Source organism: Gnatocerus cornutus, unplaced genomic scaffold, assembly GCF_029298725.1.
Source record: "Gnatocerus cornutus isolate USDA-ARS CGAHR unplaced genomic scaffold, icGnaCorn1.1 ctg00000104.1, whole genome shotgun sequence".
Classification (NCBI taxonomy): Eukaryota; Metazoa; Arthropoda; class Insecta; order Coleoptera; family Tenebrionidae; genus Gnatocerus; species Gnatocerus cornutus.
In genome coordinates this window covers 343,793-354,968 of record NW_028275444.1, presented here as the reverse complement: position 1 = coordinate 354,968, position 11,176 = coordinate 343,793, and positions in this window count along the sequence as shown.

Below are 11,176 nucleotides of genomic sequence, written 5' to 3'. Positions count from 1 at the left end.
CGTTGAATCTTGGTAAAAAGTCATGATTTTGTAGATTTCGTGCTCTTCTTTGCGAATTCAAGATAGAAAACAACGAAAATCAGCGAGAAATCGTCGTTTTGCATCGAAATATGCGGTTTTCTGTATGAATTTTGATGATTTCGTGCAGAATTCTGCTGTTTTCTTGCAATTCAGCCGTTGAATCTAGGTAAAAAGTCATGATTTTGTAGATTTCGTGCTCTTCTTGGCAAATTCAAGATAGAAAACAACGAAAATCGGCGAGAAATCGTTGTTTTGCATCGAAATATGCAGTTTTCTCTAAGAATTTTGATGATTTCGTGCAGAATTCTGCTGTTTTCTTGCAATTCAGCCGTTGAATCTTGGTAAAAAGTCATGATTTTGTAGATTTCGTGCTCTTCTTTGCGAATTCAAGCCAGAAAACAACGAAAATCGGCGAGAAATCGTCGTTTTGCATCGAAATATGCGGTTTTCTGTAAGAATTTTGATGATTTCGTGCAGAATTCTGCTGTTTTCTTGCAATTCAGCCGTAGAATCTTGGTAAAAAGTCATGATTTTGTAGATTTCGTGCTCTTCTTTGCGAATTCAAGCCAGAAAACAACGAAAATCGGCGAGAAATCGTCGTTTTGCATCGAAATATGCGGTTTTCTGTAAGAATTTTGATGATTTCGTGCAGAATTCTGCTGTTTTCTTGCAATTCAGCCGTAGAATCTTGGTAAAAAGTGATGATTTTGTAGATTTCGTGCTCTTCTTTGCGAATTCAAGCCAGAAAACAACGAAAATCGGCGAGAAATCGTCGTTTTGCATCGAAATATGCGGTTTTCTGTAAGAATTTTGATGATTTCGCGCAGAATTCTGCTGTTTTCTTGCAATTCAGCCGTTGAATCTTGGTAAAAAGTGATGATTTTGTAGATTTCGTGCTCTTCTTTGCGAATTCAAGCCAGAAAACAACGAAAATCGGCGAGAAATCGTTGTTTTGCATCGAAATATGCGGTTTTCTCTAAGAATTTTGATGATTTCGTGCAGAATTCTGCTGTTTTCTTGCAATTCAGCCGTTGAATCTTGGTAAAAAGTGATGATTTTGTAGATTTCGTGCTCTTCTTTGCGAATTCAAGCCAGAAAACAACGAAAATCGGCGAAAAATCGTCGTTTTGCATCGAAATATGCGGTTTTCTCTAAGAATTTTGACGATTTCGTGCAGAATTCTGCTGTTTTCTTGCAATTCAGCCGTTGAATCTTGGTAAAATGTCATGATTTTGTAGATTTCGTGCTCTTCTTTGCGAATTCAAGATAGAAAACAACGAAAATCAGCGAGAAATCGTCGTTTTGCATCGAAATATGCGGTTTTCTCTAAGAATTTTGATGATTTCGTGCAGAATTCTGCTGTTTTCTTGCAATTCAGCCGTAGAATCTTGGTAAAAAGTGATGATTTTGTAGATTTCGTGCTTTTCTTTGCGAATTCAAGCCAGAAAACAACGAAAATCGGCGAGAAATCGTCGTTTTGCATCGAAATATGCGGTTTTCTGTAAGAATTTTGATGATTTCGTGCAGAATTCTGCTGTTTTCTTGCAATTCAGCCGTTGAATCTTGGTAAAAAGTCATGATTTTGTAGATTTCGTGCTCTTCTTTGCGAATTCAAGCCAGAAAACAACGAAAACCGGCGAGAAATCGTCGTTTTGCATCGAAAAATCCGGTTTTCTGTAAGAATTTTGATGATTTCGTGCAGAATTCTGCTGTTTTCTTGCAATTCAGCCGTTGAATCTTGGTAAAAAGTCATGATTTTGTAGATTTCGTGCTCTTCTTTGCGAATTTAAGCCAGAAAACCACGAAAGTCGGCGAGAAATCGTCGTTTTGCATCGAAATATGCGGTTTTCTCTAAGAATTTTGATGATTTCGTGCAAAATTCTGCTGTTTTCTTGCAATTCAGCCGTTGAATCTTTGTAAAAAGTGATGATTTTGTAGATTTCGTGCTCTTCTTTGCGAATTCAAGCCAGAAAACAACGAAAATCGGCGAGAAATCGTCGTTTTGCATCGAGATATGCGGTTTTCTCTAAGAATTTTGACGATTTCGTGCAGAATTCGGCTGTTTTCTTGCAATTCAGCCGTTGAATTTTGGTAAAATGTCATGATTTTGTAGATTTCGTGCTCTTCTTTGCGAATTCAAGATAGAAAACAACGAAAATCAGCGAGAAATCGTCGTTTTGCATCGAAATATGCGGTTTTCTTTAAGAATTTTGATGATTTCGTGCAGAATTCTGCTGTTTTCTTGCAATTCAGCCGTTGAATCTTGGTAAAAAGTCATGATTTTGTAGATTTTGTGCTCTTCTTTGCGAATTCATGCCAGAAAACAACGAAAATCGGCGAGAAATCGTCGTTCTGCATCGAAATATGCGGTTTTCTGTAAGAATTTTGATGATTTCGTGCAGAATTCTGCTGTTTTCTTGCAATTCAGCCGTTGAATCTAGGTAAAAAGTCATGATTTTGTAGATTTCGTGCTCTTCTTGGCAAATTCAAGATAGAAAACAACGAAAATCGGCGAGAAATCGTTGTTTTGCATCGAAATATGCAGTTTTCTCTAAGAATTTTGATGATTTCGTGCAGAATTCTGCTGTTTTCTTGCAATTCAGCCGTTGAATCTTGATAAAAAGTCATGATTTTGTAGATTTCGTGCTCTTCTTTGCGAATTCAAGCCAGAAAACAACGAAAATCCGCGAGAAATCGTCGTTTTGCATCGAAATATGCGGTTTTCTGTAAGAATTTTGATGATTTCGTGCAGAATTCTGCTGTTTTCTTGCAATTCAGCCGTAGAATCTTGGTAAAAAGTGATGATTTTGTAGATTTCGTGCTCTTCTTTGCGAATTCAAGCCAGAAAACAACAAAAATCGGCGAGAAATCGTTGTTTTGCATCGAAATATGCGGTTTTCTGTAAGAATTTTGATGATTTCGTGCAGAATTCTGCTGTTTTCTTGCAATTCAGCCGTTGAATCTTGGTAAAAAGTCATGATTTAGTAGATTTCGTGCTCTTCTTTGCGAATTCAAGCCAGAAAACAACGAAAATCGGCGAGAAATCGTCGTTTTGCATCGAAAAATGCGGTTTTCTGTAAGAATTTTGATGATTTCGTGCAGAATTCTGCTGTTTTCTTGCAATTCAGCCGTTGAATCTTGGTAAAAAGTCATGATTTTGTAGATTTCGTGCTCTTCTTTGCGAATTCAAGCCAGAAAACAACGAAAATCGGCAAGAAATCGTCGTTTTGCATCGAAATATGCGGTTTTCTGTAAGAATTTTGATGATTTCGTGCAGAATTCTGCTGTTTTCTTGCAATTCAGCCGTTGAATCTAGGTAAAAAGTCATGATTTTGTAGATTTCGTGCTCTTCTTGGCAAATTCAAGATAGAAAACAACGAAAATCGGCGAGAAATCGTTGTTTTGCATCGAAATATGCAGTTTTCTCTAAGAATTTTGATGATTTCGTGCAGAATTCTGCTGTTTTCTTGCAATTCAGCCGTTGAATCTAGGTAAAAAGTCATGATTTTGTAGATTTCGTGCTCTTCTTGGCAAATTCAAGATAGAAAACAACGAAAATCGGCGAGAAATCGTTGTTTTGCATCGAAATATGCGGTTTTCTGTAAGAATTTTGATGATTTCGTGCAGAATTCTGCTGTTTTCTTGCAATTCAGCCGTTGAATCTAGGTAAAAGTCATGATTTTGTAGATTTCGTGCTCTTCTTGGCAAATTCAAGATAGAAAACAACGAAAATCGGCGAGAAATCGTTGTTTTGCATCGAAATATGCAGTTTTCTCTAAGAATTTTGATGATTTCGTGCAGAATTCTGCTGTTTTCTTGCAATTCAGCCGTTGAATCTTGGTAAAAAGTCATGATTTTGTAGATTTCGTGCTCTTCTTTGCGAATTCAAGCCAGAAAACAACGAAAATCGGCGAGAAATCGTCGTTTTGCATCGAAATATGCGGTTTTCTGTAAGAATTTTGATGATTTCCTGCAGAATTCTGCTGTTTTCTTGCAATTCAGCCGTAGAATCTTGGTAAAAAGTCATGATTTTGTAGATTTCGTGCTCTTCTTTGCGAATTCAAGCCAGAAAACAACGAAAATCCGCGAGAAATCGTCGTTTTGCATCGAAATATGCGGTTTTCTGTAAGAATTTTGATGATTTCGTGCAGAATTCTGCTGTTTTCTTGCAATTCAGCCGTTGAATCTTGGTAAAAAGTCATGATTTTGTAGATTTCGTGCTCTTCTTTGCGAATTCAAGCCAGAAAACAACAAAAATCGGCGAGAAATCGTTGTTTTGCATCGAAATATGCGGTTTTCTGTAAGAATTTTGATGATTTCGTGCAGAATTCTGCTGTTTTCTTGCAATTCAGCCGTTGAATCTTGGTAAAAAGTCATGATTTAGTAGATTTCGTGCTCTTCTTTGCGAATTCAAGCCAGAAAACAACGAAAATCGGCGAGAAATCGTCGTTTTGCATCGAAAAATGCGGTTTTCTGTAAGAATTTTGATGATTTCGTGCAGAATTCTGCTGTTTTCTTGCAATTCAGCCGTTGAATCTTGGTAAAAAGTCATGATTTTGTAGATTTCGTGCTCTTCTTTGCGAATTCAAGCCAGAAAACAACGAAAATCGGCAAGAAATCGTCGTTTTGCATCGAAATATGCGGTTTTCTGTAAGAATTTTGATGATTTCGTGCAGAATTCTGCTGTTTTCTTGCAATTCAGCCGTTGAATCTAGGTAAAAAGTCATGATTTTGTAGATTTCGTGCTCTTCTTGGCAAATTCAAGATAGAAAACAACGAAAATCGGCGAGAAATCGTTGTTTTGCATCGAAATATGCAGTTTTCTCTAAGAATTTTGATGATTTCGTGCAGAATTCTGCTGTTTTCTTGCAATTCAGCCGTTGAATCTAGGTAAAAAGTCATGATTTTGTAGATTTCGTGCTCTTCTTGGCAAATTCAAGATAGAAAACAACGAAAATCGGCGAGAAATCGTTGTTTTGCATCGAAATATGCGGTTTTCTGTAAGAATTTTGATGATTTCGTGCAGAATTCTGCTGTTTTCTTGCAATTCAGCCGTTGAATCTAGGTAAAAGTCATGATTTTGTAGATTTCGTGCTCTTCTTGGCAAATTCAAGATAGAAAACAACGAAAATCGGCGAGAAATCGTTGTTTTGCATCGAAATATGCAGTTTTCTCTAAGAATTTTGATGATTTCGTGCAGAATTCTGCTGTTTTCTTGCAATTCAGCCGTTGAATCTTGGTAAAAAGTCATGATTTTGTAGATTTCGTGCTCTTCTTTGCGAATTCAAGCCAGAAAACAACGAAAATCGGCGAGAAATCGTCGTTTTGCATCGAAATATGCGGTTTTCTGTAAGAATTTTGATGATTTCCTGCAGAATTCTGCTGTTTTCTTGCAATTCAGCCGTAGAATCTTGGTAAAAAGTCATGATTTTGTAGATTTCGTGCTCTTCTTTGCGAATTCAAGCCAGAAAACAACGAAAATCGGCGAGAAATCGTCGTTTTGCATCGAAATCTGCGGTTTTCTGTAAGAATTTTGATGATTTCGTGCAGAATTCTGCTGTTTTCTTGCAATTCAGCCGTAGAATCTTGGTAAAAAGTGATGATTTTGTAGATTTCGTGCTCTTCTTTGCGAATTCAAGCCAGAAAACAACGAAAATCGGCGAGAAATCGTCGTTTTGCCTCGAAATATGCGGTTTTCTCTAAGAATTTTGACGATTTCGTGCAGAATTCTGCTGTTTTCTTGCAATTCAGCCGTTGAATCTTGGTAAAAAGTCATGATTTAGTAGATTTCGTGCTCTTCTTTGCGAATTCAAGCCAGAAAACAACGAAAATCGGCGAGAAATCGTCGTTTTGCATCGAAAAATGCGGTTTTCTGTAAGAATTTTGATGATTTCGTGCAGAATTCTGCTGTTTTCTTGCAATTCAGCCGTTGAATCTTGGTAAAAAGTCATGATTTTGTAGATTTCGTGCTCTTCTTTGCGAATTCATGCCAGAAAACAACGAAAATCGGCAAGAAATCGTCGTTTTGCATCGAAATATGCGGTTTTCTGTAAGAATTTTGATGATTTCGTGCAGAATTCTGCTGTTTTCTTGCAATTCAGCCGTTGAATCTAGGTAAAAAGTCATGATTTTGTAGATTTCGTGCTCTTCTTGGCAAATTCAAGATAGAAAACAACGAAAATCGGCGAGAAATCGTTGTTTTGCATCGAAATATGCAGTTTTCTCTAAGAATTTTGATGATTTCGTGCAGAATTCTGCTGTTTTCTTGCAATTCAGCCGTTGAATCTTGATAAAAAGTCATGATTTTGTAGATTTCGTGCTCTTCTTTGCGAATTCAAGCCAGAAAACAACGAAAATCCGCGAGAAATCGTCGTTTTGCATCGAAATATGCGGTTTTCTGTAAGAATTTTGATGATTTCGTGCACAATTCTGCTGTTTTCTTGCAATTCAGCCGTTGAATCTTGGTAAAAAGTCATGATTTTGTAGATTCCGTGCTCTTCTTTGCGAATTCAAGATAGAAAACAACGAAAATCAGCGAGAAATCGTCGTTTTGCATCGAAATATGCGGTTTTCTCTAAGAATTTTGATAATTTCGTGCAGAATTCTGTTGTTTTCTTGCAATTCAGCCGTTGAATCTTGGTAAAAAGTGATGATTTTGTAGATTTCGTGCTCTTCTTTGCGAATTCAAGCCAGAAAACAACGGAAACCGGCGAGAAATCGTCGTTTTGCATCGAAATATGCGGTTTTCTCTAAGAATTTTGACGATCTCGTGCAGAATTCTGCTGTTTTCTTGCAATTCAGCCGTTGAATCTTGGTAAAATGTCATGATTTTGTAGATTTCGTGCTCTTCTTTGCGAATTCAAGATAGAAAACAACGAAAATCAGCGAGAAATCGTCGTTTTTCGAAATATGCGGTTTTCTCTAAGAATTTTGATGATTTCGTGCAGAATTCTGCTGTTTTCTTGCAATTCAGCCGTTGAATCTTGGTAAAAAGTCATGATTTTGTAGATTTCGTGCTCTTCTTTGCAAATTCATGCCTGAAAACAACGAAAATCGGCGAGAAATCGTCGTTTTGCATCGAAATATGCCGTTTTCTGTAAGAATTTTGATGATTTCGTGCAGAATTCTGCTGTTTTCTTGCAATTCAGCCGTTGAATCTAGGTAAAAAGTCATGATTTTGTAGATTTCGTGCTCTTCTTGGCAAATTCAAGATAGAAAACAACGAAAATCGGCGAGAAATCGTTGTTTTGCATCGAAATATGCGGTTTTCTGTAAGAATTTTGATGATTTCGTGCAGAATTCTGCTGTTTTCTTGCAATTCAGCCGTTGAATCTAGGTAAAAGTCATGATTTTGTAGATTTCGTGCTCTTCTTGGCAAATTCAAGATAGAAAACAACGAAAATCGGCGAGAAATCGTTGTTTTGCATCGAAATATGCAGTTTTCTCTAAGAATTTTGATGATTTCGTGCAGAATTCTGCTGTTTTCTTGCAATTCAGCCGTTGAATCTTGGTAAAAAGTCATGATTTTGTAGATTTCGTGCTCTTCTTTGCGAATTCAAGCCAGAAAACAACGAAAATCGGCGAGAAATCGTCGTTTTGCATCGAAATATGCGGTTTTCTGTAAGAATTTTGATGATTTCCTGCAGAATTCTGCTGTTTTCTTGCAATTCAGCCGTAGAATCTTGGTAAAAAGTCATGATTTTGTAGATTTCGTGCTCTTCTTTGCGAATTCAAGCCAGAAAACAACGAAAATCGGCGAGAAATCGTCGTTTTGCATCGAAATCTGCGGTTTTCTGTAAGAATTTTGATGATTTCGTGCAGAATTCTGCTGTTTTCTTGCAATTCAGCCGTAGAATCTTGGTAAAAAGTGATGATTTTGTAGATTTCGTGCTCTTCTTTGCGAATTCAAGCCAGAAAACAACGAAAATCGGCGAGAAATCGTCGTTTTGCCTCGAAATATGCGGTTTTCTCTAAGAATTTTGACGATTTCGTGCAGAATTCTGCTGTTTTCTTGCAATTCAGCCGTAGAATCATGGTAAAAAGTGACGATTTTGTAGATTTCGTGCTCTTCTTTGCGAATTCAAGCCAGAAAACAACGAAAATCGGCGAGAAATCGTTGTTTTGCATCGAAATATGCGGTTTTCTGTAAGAATTTTGATGATTTCGTGCAGAATTCTGCTGTTTTCTTGCAATTCAGCCGTTGAATCTTGGTAAAAAGTCATGATTTTGTAGATTTCGTGCTCTTCTTTGCGAATTCAAGATAGAAAACAACGAAAATCAGCGAGAAATCGTCGTTTTGCATCGAAATATGCGGTTTTCTCTAAGAATTTTGACGATTTCGTGCAGAATTCTGCTGTTTTATTGCAATTCAGCCGTAGAATCTTGGTAAAAAGTGATGATTTTGTAGATTTCGTGCTCTTCTTTGCGAATTCAAGATAGAAAACAACGAAAATCAGCGAGAAATCGTCGTTTTGCATCGAAATATGCGGTTTTCTGTAAGAATTTTGATGATTTCGTGCAGAATTCTGCTGTTTTCTTGCAATTCAGCCGTTGAATCTAGGTAAAAAGTCATGATTTTGTAGATTTCGTGCTCTTCTTGGCAAATTCAAGATAGAAAACAACGAAAATCGGCGAGAAATCGTTGTTTTGCATCGAAATATGCAGTTTTCTCTAAGAATTTTGATGATTTCCTGCAGAATTCTGCTGTTTTCTTGCAATTCAGCCGTTGAATCTTGGTAAAAAGTCATGATTTTGTAGATTTCGTGCTCTTCTTTGCGAATTCAAGCCAGAAAACAACGAAAATCGGCGAGAAATCGTCGTTTTGCATCGAAATATGCGGTTTTCTCTAAGAATTTTGATGATTTCGTGCAGAATTCTACTGTTTTCTTGCAATTCAGCCGTTGAATCTTGGTAAAAAGTGATGATTTTGTAGATTTCGTGCTCTTCTTTGCGAATTCAAGCCAGAAAACAACGAAAATCGGCGAGAAATCGTCGTTTTGCCTCGAAATATGCGGTTTTCTCTAAGAATTTTGACGATTTCGTGCAGAATTCTGCTGTTTTCTTGCAATTCAGCCGTAGAATCATGGTAAAAAGTGATGATTTTGTAGATTTCGTGCTCTTCTTTGCGAATTCAAGCCAGAAAACAACGAAAATCGGCGAGAAATCGTTGTTTTGCATCGAAATATGCGGTTTTCTGTAAGAATTTTGATGATTTCGTGCAGAATTCTGCTGTTTTCTTGCAATTCAGCCGTAGAATCTTGGTAAAAAGTGATGATTTTGTAGATTTCGTGCTCTTCTTTGCGAATTCAAGCCAGAAAACAACGAAAATCGGCGAGAAATCGTTGTTTTGCATCGAAATATGCGGTTTTCTGTTAGAATTTTGATGATTTCGTGCAGAATTCTGCTGTTTTCTTGCAATTCAGCCGTTGAATCGTGGTAAAAAGTCATGATTTTGTAGATTTCGTGCTCTTCTTTGCGAATTCAAGCCAGAAAACAACGAAAATCGGCGAGAAATCGTCGTTTTGCATCGAAATATGCGGTTTTCTGTAAGAATTTTGATGATTTCGTGCAGAATTCTGCTGTTTTCTTGCAATTCAGCTGTTGAATCTAGGTAAAATGTCATGATTTTGTAGATTTCGTGCTCTTCTTGGCGAATTCAAGATAGAAACAACGAAAATCGGCGAGAAATCGTTGTTTTGCATCGAAATATGCGGTTTTCTGTAAGAATTTTGATGATTTCGTGCAGAATTCTGCTGTTTTCTTGCAATTCAGCCGTTGAATCTATGTAAAAAGTCATGATTTTGTAGATTTCGTGCTCTTCTTGGCGAATTCAAGATAGAAAACAACGAAAATCGGCGAGAAATCGTTGTTTTGCATCGAAATATGCAGTTTTCTCTAAGAATTTTGATGATTTCGTGCAGAATTCTGCTGTTTTCTTGCAATTCAGCCGTTGAATCTTGGTAAAAAGTGATGATTTTGTAGATTTCGTGCTCTTCTTTGCGAATTCAAGCCAGAAAACAACGAAAATCGGCGAGAAATCGTCGTTTTGCAGCAAAATATGCGGTTTTCTCTAAGAATTTTGACGATTTCGTGCAGAATTCTGCTGTTTTCTTGCAATTCAGCCGTTGAATCTTGGTAAAAAGTCATGATTTTGTAGATTTCGTGCTCTTCTTTGCGAATTCAAGATAGAAAACAACGAAAATCAGCGAGAAATCGTCGTTTTGCATCGAAATATGCGGTTTTCTCTAAGAATTTTGATGATTTCGTGCAGAATTCTGCTGTTTTCTTGCAATTCAGCTGTTGAATCTTGGTAAAAAGTCATGATTTTGTAGATTTCGTGCTCTTCTTTGCGAATTCATGCCAGAAAACAACGAAAATCGGCGAGAAATCGTCGTTTTGCATCGAAATATGCGGTTTTCTGTAAGAATTTTGATGATTTCGTGCAGAATTCTGCTGTTTTCTTGCAATTCAGCCGTTGAATCTTGGTAAAAAGTCATGATTTTGTAGATTTCGTGCTCTTCTTTGCGAATTCAAGCCAGAAAACAACGAAAATCGGCGAGAAATCGTCGTTTTGCATCGAAATATGCGGTTTTCTGTAAGAATTTTGATGATTTCGTGCAGAATTCTGCTGTTTTCTTGCAATTCAGCCGTTGAATCTTGGTAAAAAGTGATGATTTTGTAGATTTCGTGTTCTTCTTTGCGAATTCAAGCCAGAAAACAACGAAAATCGGCGAGAAATCGTCGTTTTGCATCGAAATATGCGGTTTTCTCTAAGAATTTTGACGATTTCGTGCAGAATTCTGCTGTTTTCTTGCAATTCAGCTGTTGAATCTTGGTAAAAAGTCATGATTTTGTAGATTTCGTGCTCTTCTTTGCGAATTCAAGATAGAAAACATCGAAAATCAGCGAGAAATCGTCGTTTTGCATCGAAATATGCGGTTTTCTCTAAGAATTTTGATGATTTCGTGCAGAATTCTGCTGTTTTCTTGCAATTCAGCCGTAGAATCTTGGTAAAAAGTGATGATTTTGTAGATTTCGTGCTCTTCGTTGCGAATTCAAGCCAGAAAACAACGAAAATCGGCGAGAAATCGTTGTTTTGCATCGAAATATGCGGTTTTCTGTAAGAATTTTGATGATTTCGTGCAGAATTCTGCTG